The sequence below is a fragment of the Protopterus annectens genome, chromosome 1.part1 (genome assembly GCF_019279795.1).
Source record: "Protopterus annectens isolate FY-2018-M chromosome 1.part1, PAN1.0, whole genome shotgun sequence".
NCBI classification, from domain to species: domain Eukaryota; kingdom Metazoa; phylum Chordata; order Ceratodontiformes; family Protopteridae; genus Protopterus; species Protopterus annectens.
Genome location: NC_056726.1, coordinates 1,759,750,081 through 1,759,777,907, shown reverse-complemented (window position 1 = coordinate 1,759,777,907; position 27,827 = coordinate 1,759,750,081). Strand labels below are relative to the sequence as shown.

The 27,827-nt window shown below is 38.0% G+C and overlaps 1 protein-coding gene across 1 annotated transcript in view; it reads right to left on the bottom strand.

Annotated features, from left to right (window-relative positions):
- MAP3K6 (mitogen-activated protein kinase kinase kinase 6) overlaps positions 1-27,827 on the bottom strand; it is a 1,891,200-nt gene that overhangs the window by 1,077,378 nt on the left and 785,995 nt on the right. The window lies entirely within an intron of this gene.

Sequence of the window (27,827 nt, the reverse complement as noted above, 5' to 3'; positions counted from 1 at the left end):
AGTACAAACAGTGTTTGGTGTCACAGAAGGGGTTCAAGTGGTTGATGTGCATCAGGGTTCAGTTCTGAGCCCACTGCTATTCATACTGGTGATGGACTACATTAGCAAACAAGTCGGAAGGGACAGATTACCAATGTTGCTACATTTAGACAAGTGGCATTACAGGTAGACTCTGAACAAAACTTCTGCCAAGGATAGTGGAACTGAATGCAAAACTGAAGGCATGTAGGATGAAACTGGGTACAGCTAAGACAGCTGTAATGACAGCAATGGGGAAATCAGAAGAAGCTGAGAACTGAGATAGAACGAAAACAGTGGAACAGGTTAACAGCTTCAAGTATCTGAGAGGGGTGATTGAGGTGAAGGGTAGTCTGAATGAGGAGAAGATCAAAGCAGGAGTAAGAGGGCAGTACTGTGATAGAAGAATAACAAAGAGGCTGAAAAGTTAGGTATACAAAACAGTGATGTGACCAGTACTACTCTTTGGTACAGAAACCTGGGGAGTAAAGGCAGAGCAGATGAAAAAACTAGAGGCTATGAAGGTGAAATGCTTGAGATGGGTTGTAGGATGCACACTGTGTGGCAGATAAAGAAATGAGGACATCAGAGCAGAAGCCAAAACAGCTCTAATTGCAGAGAAAGTCACAGAGAAAAAATTATGATGGTTTGGGCACATGTGCAGAAAAGTGAAAGACAATATGGTGAAGAAAATTTGGGACAGACAGTAAGAAGGTAAGAGGAAATGAGGACACCCAGCAAAGAGGTGGACAGATTATGTGAGACAAATCTTACAATTATCAGGAGTGACTGTTGAGGAAGACAGGAGAGAGATGCACTGAATCGAGAGAGAGATGGAGACAATTGAAACGTCATCCTGAACCCATGTAGAAAATGAGAAAAAGGGGGATAATGACATTTATTCTCATTGCCTGTTTTTAGACCCATTACTAACTTTATTTTTTATTTAGTAGTGAAGATATTTTGGCTGCTTGAAATGCGTACCCTGTATATACTAAAAGTAAAATAAAATATGATGGTAGGGTAGCAATATGGCAGATAAATCCTAGTAAACTGAAGGAATTAACCTTCCTATGCACTCTGGTGCCTCAATCTCAGTTATAAATCACCCTGCATATGTGGACGTTAAAAATCATTTACTTGATTTCTCTTGTTAGTCATTTAAATAACAATCAATTCAAGGTGCTTAGTGATGTCAGCACCAAACATTAAGCTTTAGTAGTGAAATAACAGAGCTTCATTTGAACATTTGTATCCCTTGTCAAGACAGTATATGCAGGCGGTGACAGTGTGCCTCACTTAAACACTCGTGCTAGGTATAAAACGATTTACCCAGATAGTATGCGTTATCGGTATCAGTCTATGTACGCAAAAGGTAGTGTAAAACAAACTACCTATAACTGCCCATACCTTAGTTGAATCCAATGTGGTCAAAATTCACTCAGGTAGCTTGGTTCTCGTATGCTTCTATGATGCTTCTGTGAAGCAAGCAAAAGAACAAGTTTAAAACAGGTATCCCTATGAATCTTTCTGTTCATTTAAATCAGTAAATCCAGTCTTTCGGTATGGGTGCAGCCAAAACTGCGCTTCTGTAGATAAGCAAAAAGACAAGCATCAGTAGGTTTCCCTACAAAATCTTTCTGTTCATTTGAGTCAATAAATCCACTCTCTCAATGTAAGAGCAGCCAGAACTGCTCTCTTAAATACACGCAACTAGCGAAAATACTTCACTTAGAAGCTATATCTTCATGAATAGAAGGATCGACCCAACATCAATGCAATATAGTATAGAAAAGCTTTTATTTAACAATGGGCAAGCTTTTCACCGAGCTTCATCAGGCCATTAAACATTACATATTCATTTAAAACTGCATCTTAAATACTTTTATAATTAATGACATCACTTCCCTCAATATCCTGTAATTACTATAATTACTAAAATACAGATGTCTTAAAGGTACATCATGATATCTATTAAATGCAGCTCTAAAGACTAATATATAAAATAGTATGTGTGTAAAAACCATGCTAATATTACGAATAGCGCCATAAATACTTATTATAACTAATACATAAAAAATGTGATGCTCTACAAGGCGTTATATAATAAATTAGATGCTGTAATAAGTGTGTGTGTACTAGAATATAAAAAAAGGGAATAAAATAAAATAAAATGATAAGAACATAATTCAAATGATGTCTAAGGTATATGCACATGCTAAAATGTGAAAACAAATGCATGAGTGCATATTTGGGGAATGTATGTACAAAAAAATATATAACAAAATATACACTAATGTGTTTGTATACATCAATATATATCTAAGTAATATTTGTATTAATAAATCATATATATGAATGAAAAGTATATCTATGTATGGATATATAAAAGGTACAAAGAATAATAATGCTAATAATATCTATTTGTGCATATCTGAATAATGTATGTTTGGTATAAAAAATGTATGTATATGTGTTATATGAATAGTATAATAAAATAAGATACATATTAGTGTGTATATAAATATAAAGATAAAATATCTGTCTATATCTATATATCTATATATATATATATATATATATATATATATGTGTGTGTGTGTGTGTGTATGTGTACCGTACATATGTGTGTGTGTGTGTGTGTGTATATATATATATATATATATATATATATATATATATATATATATATATATATATATATATATATATATATACACACACACACAAATACTTTGAGATTTACTCGTTTCCAGTGCTGCATTTTTCCACTGTTATGCTTCAGTTAATAAAAAAGTTAGGATAATTTTGCAAGCATTCCAATGTACTGTTAATTAAATCTATAAAAGAAAGGGTATCTGATAATTACAAATATCAAAATCACAGAGTGATACAATGTATCACATTTACAGAGTGATACATTGTAGTCTCAAGCTGCCCTTCACATTACAGGAACAAATGTCATGTTAACTCTTGTTTCTGTTCAGTATTATTATTAGTATGTAATTTTCCATGTGGTAATAATCACAAAACATTCTTCATACAAGGCAGGATCAATGTATGTCATGCAGAAAGGTAGATCCCTGTGTGTCTTGTTGCCAGCCTGTCAAACCTGGTATTTCATGGAAAGTAAACCAGCAGCCTTAATACACAGTCAGGAGATTATTGGCAAAAAATCCAGTAATCAAACATGACTTTCCAAGCAAGAAATCAATGACTAATCTGTTGTCTCCATCAGAGGTGAGACTCACATCGGCTGTGAGAGCCAGTTTTTACCAGTGGCGGAACAAAAGTATTACTCAGAAATTATGCATTAAACAAATTATGCATAATTATGCATTAAACATATTATGTAGCTTTTTCCCACTGCATTTTTAGCAGTTCTTCCCCCTAGAAGAATCCTGAATAATGTTAAAAAGTTGTATAGAACACAACTGATTATTCAGTAGCTGGTTTCAGGTAACAAGTCTGCTGTGTATATAATCAAGATACTTATCAATAAAGCAGTCACTGCCTGTCTGAATCTATCCTGACTTACGAGGTTTGTTTGCATTTCTAGAAAAAGCTACATCTGTCTGTGAAGTACCCACAGTGCATGCACCCTTAGATGTCAATGCAAGCTGCAGTCAGTGAGTGTGTGAAAATTTGTCTTCCCATCTCAAAATATGCTTTGCCTACAAGTCCCCAGACATAAAAGTAAGAACACTGGCAATGAGGAAAATCTGTCTGCCAGCTTTGTTTCACTGTTTTATATGGTAAATAATATGGTTTCCCAAGGTAAAATAAAGACACCTGAAGAAGGCTGCAATTGAGACTGAAATTCAAAACTAAGTGGCTTTATGCAAAATTTCATTAACCCACTCACTAAGGGAGGGTCCATGAAGAGAAAAGCATTCCCGCAGTAACAGAATACAAGAAAAATAACATTTAAAGAAGACAGTGAATGGGAAAAATACTACAGTTTCATAGCCTGCCAACAAACAGATTATGGCACACTGTAAAAGTATGAAAGATTGAAAGAACTTACAAGCCAAATTCAAAATCATGAAAAAGGCTTAATGGCAAGAATTCATGTATATTATATTACATTATTGTTAGCTGTATTATTCAACTAGAAATGCATAGGAGGACATTAGCCTCCTATGTATACCTCTCATCTTCTTATGGTAAAATAATGGGGAAACAAAGGCCCAGAAATACGGACAGATTCCAGATATTGCTCTTATAAACAGAATGTTGCTAGAATAACAGGCATTGCATTAGTATGCATTTTCTGAAGGAAATGAAGCCTGAAACTCAAATGTTTGTCATTGGTTAGTCACTTCAGTCCTTAATAATTTTCCAGAAATCTCCAAATTTAATGAAGAACAGACCAAAAATATGAGAAAATCTGGGCAGTTGAGAAGTATGCTCCTATGCACATGCAAATGTTGAACTAAATGAATAAGTCTTTTACCTACTAATACAATACCTGCATTAGTTATTTAGGAATGCCTTGAAAGAAATTTGTCGCTTATATGTTTGTATACCTACATCTGTTATAACTGTATATGTACACCTATTATTCCTACAGAATAAAATTTGCAAATGCTTCTCATTGCAGATCTCTGATTGTACCTTACTGTTACATTATGTAGGTATTGCACACCTTTGTTGATTATACTCGACCGTTGTGTATATGTACCTGGACTGTGACTGAAAATGGTCAGTAAACCAGATCATTCACCTGGTTATCAAACTGCAATACATGTACATGTACATGTACATCTGTGTGTGTGTGTGCGTGTGTGTGTGTGTGTGTGTGTGTGTGTGTGTGTATATATATATATATATATATATATATATATATATATATATATATAGTTTCATAATTGTGTACTAGGCTAATGGCCCTGGAGCCTTTACAAACCTAGCCCATAGGATTACCCTGACATCATGCTACCCGACCTTAGTTTCCAGTGCCTCTGTCGAGTAGAGCCACTGGAGTGATCCCTGGGGAGAGTTTTCTATTTCCCATCCACTCATCAAGGTTTTTCTTGAAGACAGCCATTGAGGTGCTCTGTTTGACATGTATGGGAAGTCTATTCCATAGCAAGGGCAGTCTCTGGGTTATGAACTTGTCCTCCCAGTATGTCCTGTTGATTGTGATAATGAGGTTGAGGTCACTGGAGTGTGTGGTGCGGAGGGATTGGGATTACTTTAGATGTAGCATTTCTAACAGAGCTGGATCAGACATGGCTTTGTATGTGAAGCAGAGGTCGCCTCTAAGTAGGCGATATGAAACAGAGAATAGTTGGAGTTTTTTGAGTCTGTCCATATAGGGCAAGTATTTAAGGCCTAGGATCCTCTTTGTGAGGTACTTTTGCGGCCTCTCCATTTGTTGCAGGTGTCTAGTGAGGTACATGCCAAATGGGGCATTGTACTCAATGAGTGGCCTAATGAGGGAAGAATAGAGGGATACAAAACCCTTAGTAATGAGATGTGCCACATAGAAGGACTTTCTGACCACAGTGGCAATGTGGTGGTCAAAAGAGAGGCTGCTGTCAACCTGAGTTCCCACATCTCTTATAACGCCTTCTGTGTTCAGTGGACTACCATCGATGTCATAATTCATGGAAACCAGATTTTTCCCAAAGGGGATGATGACACATATTTTGGCATTGAGCTTAAGGTCATGGTTCTGACACCAGTCGTTGGTCTCAGTGAGGCCTTTCTGTAGGATGTCAACATCACTTGGGAAGTTAATAATGGCTCCCAACTTGCAATCGTCTGTGAACCTTGTCAGCCAGAGACCCTTTGTGTTGGCCTGGACTTCAGAGAAGTAGATACCAAACAGGAGAGGACCCAGGACCAAAGCCTGTGGGACTCCACTTGTGAATGGTTGGCAGTCTGACTTGGAGTCTGCTACTTTCACACTGTGGGTTCTATCTGTGAGCCAGTTTGCAACCCACCTAGTGATATAGGGGTTGATGCCTAGCTTAGTGAGTTTTTCTATGATTCTTGACTGGGGAATGGTATCAAATGCCTTGGCCAGATCAAGGTAGGCTGTATGGACCAGCTTGCCTTTATCCACAGCTCTGGTGACTGACTCAAAGAAGTCGACCAAGTTGAGCAGGCATGATCTACCCTTCACAAAACCAAACTGTGTGGGATCCAGAGTTTGGAGATTCCCTATATCCTTGTTTATTAGGTCCATGATGATACGTTCCATAGCTTTACATATCAGACTCGTCAGGCTAGTGGGGTGATAGTTGCCAGGGTCTGTAGTCGCTCCTCCTTTATGAAGAGGGAAGACTGTAGCAGTGCGCCATTCGGTAGGGTCAAAGTCTGAGGTGAAGCTGTGATTAAACAGGGCACACAGGTGAGGTGCCAGTTCACTCTGTAGTTCATGTAGAACACAGCCAGGATATTGCAGGTCCCATGGAAGCTGTATTCTTGGCCTTGGACAGTGCTGTTTTAACCTGTGCAGCAGTAATACTGGGTGCCTGGCAATCTACTCGTATTGTGATTGGTCCTTTGGGGCAGAGAGGGATAAAGTTGGCATTGAATCTGTCGGCCAGTATATTGGCTCGGTATAGGAGTATACCATTGTGCAGTAGCTCAGAGCAAATCTGGGTATTGCTATAGAGATTCTTTATGTAACTATAGAAGGCCTTGTAGTTGTCTTTACTATCTGCTGCAATTCTGTTTTCATAGCTAGCTTTAGAGGATTTGATGAGGGATCTCAACTTTTTGCTGAGGCTGATAAGGGAGTTTTTCCAGTCTTGGGACTTCACCTTATTCTGCATCAGATTCCTCCTTCTGTTGTAGAGTTTCTTTATGGCAGCTGACCACCAGATTGGCTTCCTTTTTTTGGAGGAGAGTGTCTTGGTTCTATTGGATATGGAGAGATCCATACATTTGTGTGTGTGTTTGTATAGTGCACTGGTGTATGATTCAGCGGTCATGCAACTATTCTCCATCTGCATGGGTGCCATGAAGTTACCCACTTCTGTTTTTAGGAGCCCAAAGTTAGCTTTGGAGAAGATTTTCATGGTGGTTACCTTTGCAGGGGGGTGGGGGCTGGGAGGCATGTGGATTTCCAGGGTGATTAGTTTGTGGTCAGATCTAACCAGGGAGGAGTTAACTATTGTTGTAGAGCAACGATTGCCCATGTTAGTAATGACCAGATCAAGGATGTTGCTACCTCTAGTCGGGGTAAGAACAAGCTGGTCCAGGGCATTTGAATTAATGAATTCCAGGAAACGTTGGGCAAGTGTTTTGGTACATGAGTAGTTTTCCCAGTTAATGGAGGGGTAGTTGAAGTCACCCAGAGTGTGTTAGGTTGGACCCTAATATTCTCCAATATGATTAGGAACATGGAGTGTGAGTCTTGGGACATTGTTGGGGACCTATAGCAGGCTACGACCTGAATCGTATGTATGTGTCTATGTGTGTGGGTGCACATATATATATATATATATATATATATATATATATATATATATATATATATATATATACACACACACACACACACACACACACACACACACACATATATATAGGCAGTGGAGTGAATGTGCACCTACACCAACACAAGGAATCCTGATGTGAAAATGTCAAACTTACAAATGCCCACACATTCTGCTCACATTCTAGAGATTACCCTGGAGTGGAGCAAACCAGCTACAAGTATTTTTGCATGTGGGCATTCCCTCTTACACCCCCTGTTATCTACATATACTAACTTTGAGATTGCACAATCCCATGGGAAAGTAAAATTCCCCTAACCAAGAATTATCAATCTCGCACATCTGATGACCATCTCTGTGTGACAATCAAATGGTGTCGACCAAACAGGTATCGGTTGATCCAGTGCCCTGCACCCATAGATATATGGGTCTACTTCATATAATCGAAATTTCACTTACCCAAAACACACTTAATCGAAACAAAAACACCGAATGTTCAAATAAGCTAACTTTCAAATCACTGGATTTCGACACAGTGAATGGAGGTGTATGGCCAACAATCAACCAACAAACACGCTGCACCCCACCCCAATGTGGGGGCTGCACCTCCACACCCCCTGTAACTAAATATACAAACTACTATATTGCTCTACAGTGGGGGAAATTACAAATTTCCCCATGCTGGCCAACTGCCTCCATTCCCTGTGTAGAACTCCGGTGATGTTCACTTAATTGAACGCACTATGTTTTTGTCTCAATTAACTGGGTTTTGGGTAAGTGAAATTTCAATTATCTGATAGGGACACACACACACACACACACACACATATATATATATATATATATACATATATATATATATATATATATATATATATATATATATATATAGATATATATATATATATATATATATATATATATATATATATATATACATATATATATATATATATATATATATATATATATATATATAGATATATATAGATAATAGATACAGACAGATAGGTATATATATATTGATAGATACAGACAGTTGATATATATATATATATATATATATATTTATATTTATGTATATATATATATTTATATGAACTGTCGACCAAATGAGTTTCGATCATATGGCCTGTGACCATGTGTGTGACCCATATACATGTGTGTGTGTGAGCCCTTCATTTGTTCGAACTTTCAAATGTTCGAAACTCATATGGCCGAAACCATATGAGCGAATGTTTGAAAGACCAACAAATGATAGCGGAGATCCCACTACAGTGTGGGACTGGGAGATTCCTCTTTCCTGCACTGTAGTGCGATCTCAGAGTGAGAATATTTAAGTAACAGAGGGTGTGGGGGTGCAATGGGGCTTACACCCCTGCATAGAACAGTTTTACTGTGTTTACAGGTAGGTAACTGGTGCTATTTCAGGATGTCGGTCTTTCGGAATGTCGATCATATGGTGTCGGCCATATGAAAGTCGGCATTCTGAACGGTCAACATTCTGAAGTAGACCCATATATATATATATATATATATATATATATATATATATATATATATATATATATCTAGACACACACACCCACACATATATGGAAGCGCTACAGAATCCTGAAAGACCAAAATCCTTAAGACCAAAATCCCGAAAGTTCAAAATACTGAAAACTCAAAATCCTGAAATCACGCAGGATACCAATAGTTACTGAATTCCAGCACAAGTACATACTGAAACATATTATCCTTCAACTATACACACCCCATGCTACTTAAATATATCAACTCCGAGATTGCACTTCTCTACATACTTATACTTGGAGAACAGTAACATGGTTTGTATTTTATTTGTTTCTGTATGTACTTGTGCTGGAATATAGTAAGTGTTGGTATCCTGTCTGTTTTCAGGATTTTGAGTTTTCAGTATTTTGAACTTTCGAGATTTTGGTGTCAGGATTTTGGGCTTTCAGGATTCTGTAGTGCTCCTACACACACACACACACACACACACACACACACACACACACACACACACACACAGTAAAGTAAGGGCAGCCGCAGTGATGCAGTGGTTAGTGTTGTTGCCTCACAGCAAGAAGATCTCCAGTTCAATTCTCAGCTGGGATGCCTTTTGTGCAGAGTCTGCATGTCCTCCCTGTGGTAGTGTGGGTTTCCTCCTGGTGCTCCGGTTTCTTCCCACATTCCAAAGACAGGCAGTAGCTGGATTGGACACTCTGAATGGGCCATAGGTGAGAGTGTGTGTGCAAGTGAGTGGTACAAATGAACTACCATGGCAGGGCTAGCCATCTGGCAGTGTAAAACCTTGGCTCGAGATGATTTTCACTGCTGAAGTGACACCCTGACCCCATGTGCAAAATGGGAAAAAGGGGTTGAGGATGGATGGATGCAAAGCAACAACATAACCAGAACACAAACTCCAGGATATACTAGACAGGTTAAATAACCACTATAGGTCACAGAATATCATTCTGAAAATTGACCTGAATGAGGGTACTAGCTCAAAACTGTGAGTTCACAGATATTTAATCAGAAATTAAAACAAATCACACACTCATGTAGCAGTGGAAAAGTAGAAAGAAAGCACTTGCTGAAACAAACATGACCATGAGCATGATAAGGGAGTTTGTTAGATCTCATTTATTAAGTCACTGAACTAGACCACTATGGCTCTTTTCATAAGATCATAAGAAATATGATACTGAAGTATAAGAACATTTATGCCTTATGGGTACTCATTCTCATTCTGTAACCCCTTTCTCTAGAATGGCAAAGCAGATTAGTCCTAGGGTAAACTTATGGGGGCCCATTCAATCATCCACGTTTAATATGAAAGATGCTAGGGAGTCACTTTGTTCATTTTGCAGTAGTGGTGTAGGCAATATATTTATCTCTCCAATACATTTTACTTATGCACTAGTAGAGATTTAAGTCCTTAGTTCTGGTAATAGTGGAGCCATTTGAACTGCAAAGATACTGGAGATGAAGGAGGATTGGGTCCCTAATGGCTCAGAACACAAGACACAGAGCACTCCACAAGAGCCTATAACAGCTGCTTAATATATCTACAAAAGTACATTATATTATATTATATAATGGGACACTGTACTCAATAGCTGGTCTAATTAGGACTACATACAGAGGTATGATCATTTCCTTTGACCTGGGTGATATGACTTTAGATAATAACTGTGCTAAATACAAGGATTTTCTGACTACTGTTGTTACATAGTGTTCAAAGTAGGAGGAATTAACAAGATCCCTGTTTATATTATCATTTTGGAGTGAAGTATTGGATATGCTATATGGTGAGGGAGAGTTGCTGACCAAATGTGGCAATAATACTGTTTTTTTTTTATTCAACTTTAGTCCTTTTTCTATAAACCAGCTATTTGCAAGTGTTAGTCCTCAATGAAATAAATGGGTATTAGAGGGAGATTTGAGAAAAATGCTCAGTTTGCAGTCATCTACAAACAAAGTAATCCAAGGTCCCAATTATCGGTTTGGAGATTAGAGAAGAGGATGGTGAAAAGGAGAAGCCCCAGTACTAAGCCCTGCGAAACAACACTAGTTAATGTCATACTTTTTGATGAGGTACCTCCACCTTAACTATGACTGTCTTATCTTTCATCCAGTTGGATATCTATTGCATCATGTGTGGATCTACTTTTAAGGCACTTAGTTTAAAGATGTCAGCACAGGGTATAGGATTGAATGCTTTGGCCAGATCCAAATAATCTGTGTGACAAGACTGACAATTGTCTATAGCCTGTGTGTCCTTCTCAAAGAAGTTAAAGATCATGTGCACAATGACAAAACTGAATGCAGAAGTTTGCTGGTGGGTACTGTCTCTTCTAAGCCCATTTTCACATAAAATAATATTTTGTGAAAGTAGGACATGTGAAGATCGGCATCACCACAGTCAACTCTGTCTTGCTTCTGGTTGTGCTACTGTAATAGGCATTCCCTTGTGACATTTGGTCAGGAGTAGCTTTCCTGTCTCTGCTTCCACCTTTTGGAGATTTATGTGAAATATTATTTTTTTGATGATGTGGCCATACCCATTTCTTTAATATACCAATGTCCCCTTACAAACTACAGCGGGGGAGGTGCAGTAAGAAAATGTGGATGTGTTTTTCCCCTCAAGCTTGTTACAAGCTAAAAACAGCAGAAAAGGTAAAGTGACAGTTTGTGCTCTCCACTAGGACAATAACATTTAATGAACATAGCTGCACACCTTCATGTATTCATTAATTATATGTGAGTGGCAGCGCCTGACTTTGTTTTTTGCTTTATGTGGGTGAATGGAAAACTATCAGCACTCCCAAACATATGTCAGCACTATGCTAGGCTTGGTAATGTGAGTGTATGCAGCCATTCAGCAACATTTAAGGAATACCCCTAACTCTGAAAGAAATTTAAATGAGTAAAACCGAAGGCATTTTTAGTAACACCTTTCTTTCTTTTGCTAGGATTGCTACACTGCAAGGACCACAACTCCTTGAAATAATAGAATGATAAGTAGTAAAGTTACATGTGATCTAAAATGAGAGGGAAGGGTCTACCTTGACAAAGCCAAACTGATGTAGGTATAGCCTGATAAGGTTAGCATCATCATGTATGAGGTCAGCTATGATGCGCTGCATTGCTCAGACTAATCAGGCCAAGGGATGTATAGATTTCAAGGTCTGTACATCCATCCCTGCATAGTGGCATTACCCACTGCAATTTACCAAACAGTGGGACAAATCCTATGCTAAGCTTAGGTTAAACTCAACAAAAGCACATTTGGCACTATTTATTAGACAGCCACGTTAGTTATCATATCCCCTTTAAAGCAGTATTTTTTGTTTGAGAGATCAACTTCAGCCTTTCTTCCTTTGTGGTATTAGGAGGTGTAAAGTATTCAGGAAAATCTGTACTTAAGGCAGTTCTTTCAGCGTTAAAGTTTGCACTAAACTGATCTGCTAGTATATTTCTATGGCTACTGGGTCTAAGTAGGTGATGCCATTTTGGATAATTTCAGGACCCTGCTAAGGGTCGCGTCTTAGTTTCCTAATATAACTAAAGAAGGACTTATTATCTCTGGCTTCAGAAACTAATTTAAACTCGAGATTTGTCTTATTAATCCTGGTAGTTTTTTTTTTTTTTTTGCTGTTATTCTTGATGTCCTTAGGTCTTTAGTAAATTATATTTCCTATTCTCATGTTACAGAGTTTATCTAAGGTGGCAGACTACCAGGGTGATTTGTTCTTAAATTTTCATTATATTTGACTCTAGAATTGATGGCCAGGACTACACATTTATCTGCACAGGAACAGAACTCCTTTGTATAAAAGGCAGCTGTTTTGGTGTTGTACTTGGTGATGATACCAGTGGAACTCAGTAATATCATAGAGTATGAAGAGGTTTGATCATTTCAAATCCTTGAATTCAAAAATACTGACTGCAGGATTTCTACAGATTTTGAAAGAGAAGGATACAAGCTTATGGTCAGACTTATCCTGCGATGGAGAAACTAGAGGGGTGGTATATGTAGTGGTTATATTAGTTAGGACTAGTCGAGAATATTATATTTTCTAGTTAGTTTGTTAACTATCTATTCCAGAGAATTTTTATTTATTAAGTTTAAGAATCTCTCAGCATACCTAACATTATGTGATCATCAGGGAACATGCAGGGCATCCTGTAGCAGGCTACAAGTTAATAGTTTGCTTTATTCACTGTAAGAGTGAGTTCAGTGAATTCAGTTTGTGGATCTCTGAAGATCTGTCTAGAGGTGATATGACCCTTGAGAAATGTATAAATGCACCAGAGCTTCCATCAGGCCTGAATGCATGGAAGGCATAAAACCCAGATAAGGCAGGCATACCATCTTTACACTGAAACCAAGTCTCAGTAACTATACAAACATATATGTTAAAGTTCTAGGAAAGCCTCCCGACAAGGTAATTTGCAGTTAATACTTCTGGCCTTGAGAAGAACCACCCTGATATGGTGGAGTTTAGAGATGAAACTAGGATTATTTTTTGCAATGTTGGGATATCAATTAGCCAAATTCTGCCTAAAACGTACTATGGGAGTAGCAAGTACCTCAGCCAGTTTGTGGAAACCATGGAATCAGAGGTACAGGCCATCCTTGGTGAAAGATTTGCTAGTCATCTTATCCCATGATGATACACGTTGGACCCCTTAGAATAACACCAACTACTAAGCCAATTGTTGGAGCCAGTCATCTTTTCTTTGTAAATTGGTATCATTCTGTGTAAAGAAAGGATCCACATAGGACCAATGTCTTACCTGCACTGGAAACATGCATGGCAAGATCCAACATGCCTCTCTGCCTGTCTCTCAGGAGAGTGCACCCAGTGTTACTGATACCCACATGTACTGCCAGTAAGTTGTAATCACATTTGTCTGGTGAAAGGGACTTTAGAACTTTGCAATGTTACTTATCTGACACCATAAACTAGCTAAAACCTTGTCTTTGTCAAGCCTTGGGAGTACAAGATTAGCGTGCCTTGACAATAGAGTCACTACCAAACTCATTATGTGACAGGTAAAAAACAGGCACCATATTCAATATATTACATATTACAGTACAGTGCAATATATATTATATAACATATATTGTAGTACAGTGTCAGTGTTGCAACAGGTAGCACACTCACTTTGGTGCTAAAAGACCTGAAGGCTGTGGGTTCAATTCCTACCCCAGGGGAATGGATTATTGACACTACAATGCAACATTAGGAAGGTACTGCACTCCTAAGTGTGTCATCTTTCGGATGAGACATTAAACCAAAGTCCCATCTGCTTGAGTGCTTAGGCAGGAGAGGATGCAAAGACATTATTTTATCAAAAGAAAAGAGTAGGGAATATTCTAATGCCCTGGCCAAATTTCCCCTTCTAGCAGAAATACCACCTAGGGGTTTCCCTGAAAAGATACCCAGTTACAAGCTGCTGCATATCATATATTTTTTTTAAATTAAGATGAAGCCAGGAAAGGAAGACAATCTGATATTAGAGAGAACAACTCACAAATGTGTGGACCTAATAATCAGTGGGCCCTTGAGATGCCCAGTAGTATATGTGATAGTATTAATAAAGTATACTGTCATGCTCATGCCCATAAAGTCCCTATCTAAACCTATCCTAATTCCCTCTTATTCACCTTTGTCCTGTTCTTTCTTTCCAAATTTATCGTTTTCTTTGCAATAATGTCTAGAATTTTTTTTTTTCTTTCTTTTTTAACTCCTGAAGTAGTCATCAAAGTTAACAAAATACTAGGGCAAATCCTAGAGCAAAATCTCAAAACTTCAGAAAAAGACCTTATTCAGCCATCAACTTATTATTTCTCAACTTCACAGCCATCAAGACTGAATATGGACTGATCCTTGCTGGACTGAACTCATGCTACTTTTAACAGAACTACTAAACCAAAAAAATTTCAAGAAATATGCTTCATCTTCATCACTAACAATACTTAACAACTACTAATTAATAACTTCACCATAAAAGACCTTACCCTCTTAAACTTTAGACTCTTTAATGGGATTCTAATTATACTCTTAGAAATAAGCCAGCACTCAGTTAACCAGACCCCGTTGTAAATTAGCCATTACTGAAAAATCCTTCTCTAGAATTGCACCTTCCATTTGAAACAAAATCCCAGAATAAATAAGAATAAATAAATCAAACTACTAAAGACCTAACTAAATGATAAAGAGTATGATAATGCCTGTAAGTCTTTCAGAGACCCGGGCTAGAAAGTACCTACCTGTAATGAAAAATTATATATATTATCTATAGTGAACTCTAACTCAGCTCTTATCATACTCACCATAATGCTTGTTTGGAATTGAACTGTAAGACAATATGATTTGTCAGTAATGAACTGTACTGTTATCATCAATCAAAAAAATCTCTTGATGAATGAAAATTCAATATTGTCCTACTACACTACAACATGATACTGCATATATCAATGCAAAATTTTTTATGTGAATATTAACTTCCTGGTTTGTCTTAAGCGAAGAACGGCTATTTGTATAATGTAAAGACAGACACAGCCTTAGAAACAGTTTTACTAATACTTTGGATGAAAGTTAGGGAAAACACCTAACCATTTTCCTAAATACTTCTAAGCCTCAATAGCTTCTACTTGCACCCCACCAAGACCAGAAATGAGTGGTAAAACAAATAGTGTATAAAACAAAAACATCCACTACCACTCTGATAGGAGACAGACAACTTTTATTCAAAATAAAAAATGTTTAATATGTCAACTGTAAGTGCTTTTGCAACACAATGTTGCTTCTTCACACCATTCGATGATGGATTTAAAACAGGAATCCTTCTCATAAACAATAACAGAATTTTGTCCGACTGTTCATATAATCCAAGTCTGCCCTAAAAATATTCCAGTTGTGGTCCACTATGTTTTTGATCCCTTGGAAATGCAAAATGTATGGTAAAACAAGGGCTCTTTGAAAGTTGTTCCTATTTCTCAAATCAAGTGAAGCACTGGTCACAGGCACTACCATGTCTGTTTTAAGTCAGACTTAGATTATATGGACAGAGTTGGACAAAATCCTGTTATTGTTTATAAGAAGGATTTGTGTTTTATATCTATCATAGAGACCATTTTAGGGATTTTTGACTGGTCATAACAGTAAATGAGGTCAATGTAGTCAGTGCAAGTTTATTTTAGAAGGAACAGAAATAACTACACCAAGTTGGGGCATTATAAAACTAAGGTTTAAAGTTAACTGTCAGAGCTCAGGACTAGTTATATCTTGCCAAATGTCAAGAATGTGAGTTCTTCTATATTGGCAAGACTAAAGAAAAGTTTAGGAAAATAATTTATCAGCAGCAACATGATATAGCGAAAAGTGATGACAGGAACACCCTAGCCAAACATATCAAGAGTTATCCAACACACAGTTTTAAATAGACAGTTATTGATAAGGTTAACCTTGGTCAGAGGGGTGGGCCATTAGATTTATGTTTGGAATATAAGGAATTAAAATGGCAATTGAAATGCAACGCTGCCATACCCCTGGGACTCAATGAGACATACTAAAACTAAATGCTGAATTAGCCTTATGACACTGTGGTAAAACCACATTTATGTGTTTATTTATTTATTTACATTTGTTGACCGGGAGTGTTCATTCCTTTACATTTTATTTATTTATGTATGTGTTTGTTTATTTTATTTTACATGTATGTATTTATTTATTTATTTATGGATGGATGTGGTGAGAGAGGACATGCAGGTGGTTGGTGTGAAAGAGCAAGATGCAGAGGACAGGAAGAAATGGAAACAGACCCAGAATGGGAACAGCTGAAAGAGAAGAAGACACTGTAGTAAAACATTTGGATTGACATAGGTTTGGTAGTAAGGGGAAAGTACAGTCCACTGATGTTTAATTTATTATTATTTTTGATACTCTATGGGGCAGCTGCGATGGTGCAGCGGTTAGCATTGCCGCCTCACAGCAAGAGGTTCTCCGGTTCAATCCTCGGCTGGGGTGCCTTCTGTGCGGAGTCTGCATGTCCTCCCTGTGGTCGCATGGGTTTCCTCTGGGTGCTCTGGTTTCCTCCCACATCCCAAAGACATGCTGTAGGTTGATTGGACACTCTAAATTGGCCCTAGGAATGAGAGTGTGTGTGTGTGTGTGTGTGTGTGTGTGTGTGTGTGTGTGTGTGTGTGTGTGCGTGTGTGTCTTCTGTGGAAGGCTGGGCACTGGGCTGGCAACTCGACACTGTAAAACTCCACTGCAATCATAAGCAGACAAGCTGTGGCGACCCCTAACCGGGAAAAGCCGAAAGAAGAAGAAGAAGATTCTTGATACTCTATAAGCAGGTGTTCCACTTTTTATGGTTTTGTGTTAACTGTCAATGTTTTTATATAAACGTCATTTTTTATTTATTCTCTTCTTTTTACTTATTTATGAGTTTAGTTAGGTATTTCAAGAGCTAACGTAAAGGTAATTAATGGAGTAATGAAATATATTTTAAATGTATTTAAGGCAAGGATGTGTGAAGTGTATTTGTTCTGAATAAGTCAGATATTTTACTGATGAAAGAGCTTAACCTGTAATAGAAGTGGTTATTGGATTTGTTACCCGTTCATTTTTTTTTGTTTTCTAAGTTTCAAGTTTACGTCTAGTTTTTGTACCACATTTGAGAGTAAACAATTTTCCTTCGCTTTTGTTGCAGTCTATATAAGTTGTCAAAAGATCACATCATCAGCAATCCAAATGCAGTTAGCACATTTAATGCTGATGGGCTGCACATTTATGAATAAGGACCACAGCACATAGCCGTGTGACACTCATTTTTTGAATGACTGATCCTTTGGTACTTCACAATTTTAGGCAAATAAATCACTGAATGTACACAAATAACTGGAAATCTCAATATTACTGGTTTCAATTTACAACTTAAGAAAAAAATAAATAAATCCCAGATATTCTTTTCTGGGTCACTAGGAAGAATAAACAAACCTACTCAGTATCAATGATTTACAAAAATATATATTTTTCACAAATGACACTGAATGAATTTGACATGTATACTTTTCTCTAGCCTCTAATAGTCCCTCTCCCAAACTTTCATAATTTACTCCTTCATCTCATATTTAATTCCTAAAATCAGTACTTCTTGATTTGTAAGACGTATTCCTGTATTTACTGTTTACTCACCTGTAAACTCATTTTTTCAACTCTTTTCACAATAATCCCTTCCTTCAGCCAAATCTTGGTTCATCACCATCTGGCTGTTAGCAGAGGATTAAGTTTTTGAGCTGTTAGCAAGCTGCTTTCCATAGCCAAGGTACAGGGTGTGAATCCTTCTACTCCAATTTGACTACTCTGTAACTCACAGGAAGTCTTTTAGGCAGACAGTGTTCCTGAGTCACACCTGAAAATGGGACACACGCATAGTGCACTCATCCAGTTAAAAAACGTAGAAAATACGGTCATCTGCATAACAATGTACAACTGGGAGACTGATCCAATTCTGCTATCTCAAATGTCCATTTTCCTATTTTTCCTTTACTAGAGCCATTTTAAAGTTCAATAGCATGGCAAATAAAGGCCCACCCTGAGGACAACCTTCTTTTAAAGCACGTTCTATCCTTCTTTCCACATCAAGATGATTGTTAATTAATGGAACTTTGACCTTACTTTTGTATATTTTTCCAAATGCTTTCTGAACTTCTCTGCAAAATGATTCTTCCAAAAAAAACCCTCCTCACATAAACATTCATGACTAATTCTGTCAAATATTTTCTTTATATCACGTTAATATTTTCTTTCTTTATTTCCTTATCATCCACTATATCCTTTATTTTTATCAACAAAAGGAACCATGGTATTTGGAGTAAAAAACTAGGCAGGAAAAGGTAGCAGAGTTGGTTGAGGTGAATAAGAAGTTTGGATTGCAGGTTGGAGACTGGCTTCCCTACCAGAGAATTGATAGGAGATTATAAGCAAAGAGAAAGGGATAGGGAGTCCAAAGTGAAAGACCTGCTCTGGTAGAGTTTAAAAAAAGGATAATTAGTAGGGCATATAAAACAATGCATGATAACTATAAGCATCAGTCAGAGGAGGTCAGAAAAGATTGGGAGGAGAGACTGGAAAAGCGATTAAGCGATTTACAAGAGAACAATGTGAAGACATATATACGACTCCCAAGTATGCAACAAACTACAGAAGGTTTAGGATTTTTGCTTGTAACTGTTTGCATAGGTATTTTTATATCCCAATCAGACTTCAAAGAATGTTTCTTCATGTAGAAAGCAAATGTTGGAGGTATGATGGGTAAGAAAGAGATAACTGGGAACATGTCTTTGGGAGCGTAATGAGTTGTCATATTTAAAAAAATCACTATGGAGTACTCTGTCAGAAGTATTAGGGGAGAAAATGGCTGTAATTAAGAAAATTATTTTGAACTGGGATACAGGGTCTGAATTGCATAGGCACAGTAAGGCCTTATTAAGTTTAATTCTACTAGCTGACAAAAAAGCAATTGGTAGAAAATTGAAATCAAAATCTAAACTAACTATATATGAAGTATTGAACTGTAAAGAAGATAAAAGAACTGGAAGTGGGAACGCTAGAAAAAGGAAGGAGCAAATTAAATAGAAATAAATGAAATTTGTGGAAACTATACATACAGAATACTTTTCAGGAGGTGAAGTGAGTTTTAAGGGAAGGCATGAATTGAGAAATGTGTCGAATGTTGAACTGAATGACAGTTGTTATAAAAGAAAAATATATGCAATGTACAACATATGTAAATAAAAATGTTAATATGGTTTGTTTTCTTTTCTATTAATGTATGTGTGCCTATATCTCAAGTGATAATTTAATAAAGGTGTTAAAAAATTATCTCATATTTCATTTATACCGTAATGTTCTTTCTGTAATATCTTCATCATAATAGTTAACTTTATTTACAAACATTTCACAGTGAATCTCACATGAAGCTGCTGGCCTCCAATCTTCTATCTTCATCTTGTCTCTTTTTTTCCCCATACATTTTATAACTGTTCTTAAACATTTTATTTCTCATTACCCTTTAGTATACCATTAATTTGGTACTTTTATACTGTTTAAGTCTTTCCATCTAATTATAACAATTTACCATAGATCAAAATATTTTTCTTGTCTAATAAAGTTGAAACTTCAAATGACTTATTCCTTATTATAACATGACCCCCCATTAATATTCCAAAACGTGCACGCTGATTGGTCAGCATGCACGTTGTAAATCGACTTATACTAATGGAAAAAGGTCCGGTCGCCCGGACTTTTTCCATTAGTATAAGTCTCTTTTAAAATACTGTCTCGCTATGTTAAAAGAGTTTATCATAGCGACACAGGTTTAAAAAAAGCAACAGAGATCTCCTTTACTTTTCTTAAAGCTGTCTCGCTATGTTAAACGCCTTTAACATAGTGACACAGTATGTAAAAAGCAACAGAGATCTTGCTTTCTCCGTTGCTTTTTTTTTAAACCTGTCTCGCTATGTTAAATGGGTTTAACATAGCGAGACAGCTTTAAAATAAGCAACAGAGATCTCCGTTGCTTATTTTAAAGCTGTCTCGCTATGTTAAACCCATTTAACATAGCGAGACAGGTTTAAAAAAAACAAAGAAAGCAAGATCTCTGTTGCTTTTACTGTTGATATGTTAAATGGGTTTAACATAAGCAGACAGCTTTAAAATAAGCAACAGACATCTCCGTTGCTTATTTTAAAGCCGTCTCTATGTTAAACCCATTTAACATAGCGAACAGTAAAAGCAACGGAGATCTTGCTTTCTCCGATGCTTTTGGCCACAGCTCTGATGTACTGCGTGGCATGCGCAGTACATCAGAACTGCCGAGGATACCAGACAGCTGCGGAAGGGCAGCAAAGAGGCATTATACAATGCCATTATTTAAGAAAAGTAATTATTTCTTTTCTTAAATAATGTCATAGTATAATAGCAATAACCCACTTCTGGGTGTGAGTAATGCGGGATTTACCCACGGTTGTCTTTGGTCCCTCGGGACCAAACCACGCCAACCGTGGGTAAATCCCGCATTACCCACACCCAGGCGTGGGTTATTGCTATAGAAATCCATCTGCTGATGGCTCATATATTTTCTCATTATAAGTATCTACCAACCCCATAATTTCATTCTGTGGCCTACATTCAATACCTTGCTTATTTTTAGACTGCCTGCTGTTACTTCTTTAATTTTTCCTACTCAACAATGGGGTTTACTTCTTGTCTCATTCTTACCTTAAATTTGTCTCTATAAAAGCATCTCTTTCTCCATTCCTTCAATCAATTTCTCTCTATACATCCTTTTCTTTATTTATTTACTTTACTGTATTTATACTTTGTTGAAGAGGTTGGTCACACTAAACTAGCAGCCTCTTTTCAGGGGAGACCCGAAGAGACATTTATACTACTAGGGGACATCTGACTAGGAACTTGGGAACTTTTCCTACTCTTTTCATTGGGTGCTGTGGGATCTTTTACATCTACCTGGCCTACCAGCAAATCAAGCAGATGGGGCCTCGATTTAACATCTCATCTGAAGGACATCACACTCAGGAGTATAGCACCTTCCTTATGCTCCACTGGAGCGTCAGCAACCAGATTACCTGGTGTGAGAATAGAACTGACAGCTTTCTGTACCACAGGTGAGTGTGCTACCTCTTACCCCACTGACACTGCACATTGTCTTCCCAAGGAACCACATATAACAACACTTTTAGCATTATTCAAACTGCAGGCTAAAATTCTTTCATGCTCATCATTCTTTCCACATTCTGTATGTACCATGCTGTAATTCTTTTTCATTGTAAAACCACAGACTCCAAAGTTTACAATACTATCTCAAACTAACGTGTTCCTTTCAAATTTCCTGTTTCCTGCCCAACTACATTCCCTGAATTTGCCCCATATTGCCCTGTTTTCTCTAAGGTCACTAGTATATACCATATAACCATTTTCTGTTGATTTGATACCTTATCTATATGTACAGTTTCCTTCTTTCCCCAAATATATATTTATATTCTTATCCTGTAAATATCATTCCATTCTTTCACATATGCACCACTTTTTTCCTACTTCATAAATCCATATTAAGGTCCACCAACCATATAACACTCAAGTGTTTCAACAAATAAACCTTTAACCCTAAGGAGAGCTCCATTCTACTACATGTAATTGTTTTGGCATACAAACACACAACTCACAACACCTCCCCTTAACTCACTTTAGAGAATGGATGACCTGTACATCAGCACCCTGACTGGAGAATGAACATGAAGCTTGGACTGAAACTAACCTAATGGCCAATAGTATTTTACACTCATTAAGCAGTGCATTCGCTGTTTATCGGGTGCAAAATAAAAAATAAAATAAAAAAGTTTGTGTGTGTGTGTGTGTGTGTGTGTGTGTGTGTGTGTGTGTGTGTGTGTGTGTGTTTATGTCTGTTTGTGAGTGTATGCATGCATGTGAGCGACAGCAAGATCGACTGACCCATTATTTTACACTCGCTAAGTCGGAGTTATTTACACAATAAGATACATACCCTGCTAGGCATTATTGCTTGCGTATCTCTCATTACACACTTCCCAGTCCATAGCACAACTGTATCGATTAATTTAATAATTTTCCAATTATAATTAGTATGCCAATCATTGAAAATTCCTATTCAGATGTCTGAAGTATTTCAATTTTCAGGCCTGATTTAGGATGTGACCATTTCTGGAAGCGTGCCCCTATTTTCAGGTTTGATTTACCCCTTCACACTATTTTCTGAATGCCTCTTATGTGATTTTTTTATAGCTGTCTGAAACCACACTACAAGACCAAAATACTAGTGGCAACAATAATTTAAAGAAAGAAGACATCTTACAACTTCCTTTTTCTGAAGCAAAAATAAATAATCCTCTGTGGTATAATTTTGCAAAACAGTTCATTAAAGTCTACAAATTTTCACATTGTCTCTATTCATAATGTGCTTATGTTTTTCCATCATTTTTGTCCCACTCTTTTTTAAAACATGCTTCTGAATAGTATTCCTCATTGCTACTGGAAGCTTGAAGAGTTATGTGCTATTTGGTATTCAAACTTTGTGCAATTAGATGTCCAGATTTGTAGCTGGACGTTCCTATATTTCAAGGGTCTTTGTTCCTATTTTCAATGTTTACAGGCTAATGGGTATACCATCAAAATCAATTACTCCAATCCAGCTTGCTATAATGAGTTCCTATTAGAATGATGAAAATGCATTTTGTCGAATACATTTTCATCGACACATGTAGGTCGAACAGGCAAAACAGCAAAGCGGCTGTTCAGCAAATTCTTTCCTTAGGAAAGAAGTCACTTGACCGCTTCGTTGCTTTGCCATGTTCTGAAGTGTAGTGTGGTCCCTTGTCCGGTATAGGTCCCGAGCATGAATGTGCAACAGTTACTGAAGTTAGTGTTAGGGTGCGGGTTAAGGTAAGTGCATATGTATGAAAGTGTTTACTATTTTTTATTTTGCATTAGATGTATGGTTGAGTTACGTGTGTATGTGTTTTCAGCTGTTTACTTTTGTTTTGGGGGGGGTAGAATTAGGGTTAAGGTAAGTGTGTATGTGTTTGGAACTGTTTATGTAAATGTGCGAGAGTTACTGACCTTAGGGTTAGGGTACGGGTTAAGGTAAGTGCATATGTTTTAAAATGTTTACTGCTTTTTTTTCGTTAGATGTATGGTTGGGTTATGTGCATATGTGTATTTAGTTGTTTACTGGTTTTGGGGGGGTATAATTAGGGTTAGGTTATGTGTGCATGTGTTTGGAAGTGTTTAATGTTTTTTTTGCGGGGTTGGAACAGCGATTTCTTTCCCTAGGAATGAAATTGCTGTTCTGTGGTTTCAACATTTTCAGCTTTTGCTGAAAATGTGTCGATGAAACAGCATTCGTTATTTTAAGCATTCGGTGTTTCAATATAAACCTGCTACAATATATACTTTATTTATTTAGCTTCTTTTACATTCAGACATCAGTTTTTGCACTATCCATCCTCTATTTTTTCATTCTTTTTAATTATAGACAAATGCTCTTTCTGCTTTCTCAAATTAACTCTTCTTCAGATGGATACTTTTTGCTTTTCTTTAGATATATCCTCAGCTTTAGCACAACTTCCACTCTCACTGACATTTCACATTTATGTTCTTGATATTGTACTAACAAAACTTCTACTCTTTCTACCTCATCTCCCTTTTGCTCCTGCTATCAGGTATCATGTATGTCTCTGCTCTTTCTGTGTCACTCTCAGATACTTTGCCACTTGCGATTTTGACCTCTGTTTCTCCCTTCCCCCTTTCTTCTTCAAACTTGCCATCGAACAAGAACTATTCCTGGATTCCACATAGCCTGCAGATTTGCAAACATGAAGCTTTAGAATGTCCCCTTTCCCTACATGGCTCACACTGGCACATTTTGCCCTGCTGAATCAAATGTCTCTATCTTCCTCAAAATTAACAAGTTTTGTACTTCATTGATTACTACTTCTTAGCAACGGCTTTGTCTTCAGTTGTGTACTTTTGTCATAAGACCATATTTAGCTGCACATGCATGTTTGTGTGTGTGTATCTGGCTTTTAAGCATTGTAGGGTGAGTAGCACAAAGCAGCCCACACAAATAGGTGCTACAGCCTTGAAACAGTAAGCAGCATAGTGTGAATGAGACAATAAACAAAATGACCATCCCAGTGTATTGCCATTTGCTGTGACAAGTTTGGTGCTACATTGGTGCAGTGAACAGCATTGTCACCTCATGTCAAGAGATTCTCTGGTTCAGTTCACAGATGGGGTATCATCTGTGTAAAGTCTGCATGTGCTCCCTGTGTTTGCATGGGTTTTCTCTAGGCACTTTCACTTCCTCCCACATCACAAAGACATGCTATAGATAGACTGGCGACTCTAAATTGCCAGTAGGTGTCTGTGGTGGTTTACCTTCAAAATATTGACGGTTGGAACATCGAACCGCATCCGTGAACTCCGAACTGGGACTTCTCAAAACATCAAATGCCGATGTTCAAAGATGCAAAATCTCGCCCCCTTTTTGACCCATGTGAGCACTTGTTTGTAGGTGAGGCACGGACAGAAATGTCGATGTTCAATGTTTTTTCGAGTTTCTCCTAAAAACAGAGGTGGCTAACTTCACAGCACCCATGTCAACAGAAGACAGAGGGTCTACATCAGAAGCATGAACCGCATTTAAGCAATTCGATGAATATGTCACAGAGCAAGGAGGTAGTTGGCCAACTACACGGAGTGCGAGCTCGGAGTTGGTATATTTAGTTAGGGGGTGTGGGGGGCACAGCCCCCCACCTGATAATGGTTTTTAATTTTTTTTTTCCAAACAGCCATGTGAATTTTTTCACTAGGAAAAAATTGATTATGTGCCCATTCACTATTTAAAGGTTTTGTGTATTATGTGTCAGCTTTTATGTAGTCGCACATATGCGCTTTCGTTGTTCTGATACAGACCCAAAAATAGATGTATGATGCTGAATCATACACCAATGCACTGTATGAACACATACATAAATGCATGGAACTAGCCATACCCAACAGAACCAAGACACTCTCCTCCAAAAAAATGGGAGTCAATCTAGTGGTCCCCTGCCATTAATAAATTCTACAACAGAAGGAAGAAACTGTTGGAGAAAAAGATGAAGTCCCAAGACTGGAAAAACTCTCTTATTAGCCTCAACAAAAAGATGAGATCCGTCATCAAAACCTCTAAAGCCAGCTATGAAGGCAGAACTGTGGCAGACACTAAAAACAACCACAACGCCTTCCACAGTTATATCAAGAATCTCCAGGGCAATGCCCAGGTTTGCTCTGAGTTACTGCACAATGATACTTCCTATACTGAGCCAACAGATATTGCCAACATACTGGCTGACAGATTCAGTGCCAACTTTACCCCCCCCCCAAAGGATCAATCACAATACCAGAGGAATGCCAGGCACCCAGCATTATTGCAGCACATGTTAACGCTGCATTGTCCAAGGCCAAGAATACAGCTTCCATGGGACCTGACAATATCCCTGGATGTGTTCTACATGAACTACAAAGTGAACTGGCACCACATCTGTGTGCCCTGTTCAATCACAACCTCACCCGTGGCTTTGTCCCTACCGAACAGCACACTGCTACAGTCACCCCTCTCCATAAAGGGGGAGTGACTACAGACCCTGGGAATTATAACCCCATTAGCCTGATGAGTCTAATATGTAAGGCTATGGAGTGCATCATCATGGACCTAGTTAACAAGGATATAGGGAATCTCAAAACTCTAGATGCCATGCAATTTGGTTTTGTGAAAGGTAGATCATGCCTGCTCAACCTGGTTGACTTCTTTGAGTCAGTCACCAGAGCTGTGGGTGAGGGCAAGGCAGTTCATACAGCCTATCTTGATCTGGCCAAGGCCTTTGATACCATTCCCCACTCAGAAATTATTGATAAACTCACCAAACTAAGCATCAACCCCTATATCACTAGGTGGGCTGCAAATTGGCTCACAGATAAAACCCACAGTGTGAAAGTAGTGGACTCAAGGCAGAATGCCAAGCAGTCAAGAGTGGAGTCCCACAGGGATCGGTCCTGACTCGTTTCCTGTTTGGCATCTACTTCTCAGAAGACCAGGCCAATACGGAGGGACTCTGGCTGACCAAGTTCGCAGATGACTGCAAGCTGGGAGCCATTATTAACTCCCCAAGTGATATAGACATCCTACAGAAAGGCCACACTGAAACCAATGACTGGTGTTGAAACCATGGCCTTAAGCTTAATGCCAAAAAATGCGTTATCATCCCCTTTGGGAAATACTCAGTTCCCACTAATTACCACATTGACGGGAGCCCACTGAAGACTGAGGGCTTTATAAAAGAAATCTAGGGACACAAGTTGACAGCAATCTCTCCTTCGTCCACCACATTGCCATTGTGGTCAGAAAGTCCTTTTATGTGGCACATCTCATTACCAAGGGTTTTGCATCCAGGGAAGAAAGAGGTCATCATCTCTTTCTACTCTTCCCTCATTACGCCAATCGTCGAGTATAATTCCTCATTTTATATGTACCTCAAAAGACACATACAACAGCTGGAAAGGCCACAAAAGTACCTCATGAAGAAGATCCTAGGCCTTAAATACATGTCCTACATGGACAGAATAAAAAAACTCCAGCTATTCTATGTCTCATATCGTCTACTAAGAGGCGATCTCTGCTTGACTTACAAAGCCATGTCTAACCTAGCTTTGTTAGAAATGCTACATCTAAAGAAATCCAAATCTCTCCACACCACACACTCCAGAGACCTCAACCTCATTACCACAATCCACAGAACATGCTGGAGGAACAGGTTCATAACCCAGAGACTGCCCATGCTCTGGAATAGACTTCCCATACATGTCAAGCAGAGCACCTCACTGGCCCTCTTCAAGTGAAATCTTGATGAGTGGATGGGAAATAGAAAGTTCACTCCGGAGGTCATTCCAGTGGGAACTAACATTGGGCGGCACGATGTCAGGGCACTTCTATGTGCTAGGCTTGTAAAGGCTCCAGGGCAATTAGCCTAGTACACACTTATGAACCTATGAACATCTATCAACAGAGGTCAGTGTAACAGTAAAGCCAACCTTCTTCTATTCTCTAGACAGAACTGTACATAGTTACATTTAAGACAATTGTGTTTTACAAGAGTTTCTCATTTTCTTGTCTGCAGTATGATGCACTAGTTTATATGATTTGCAATGAGAATGTATCCACCAC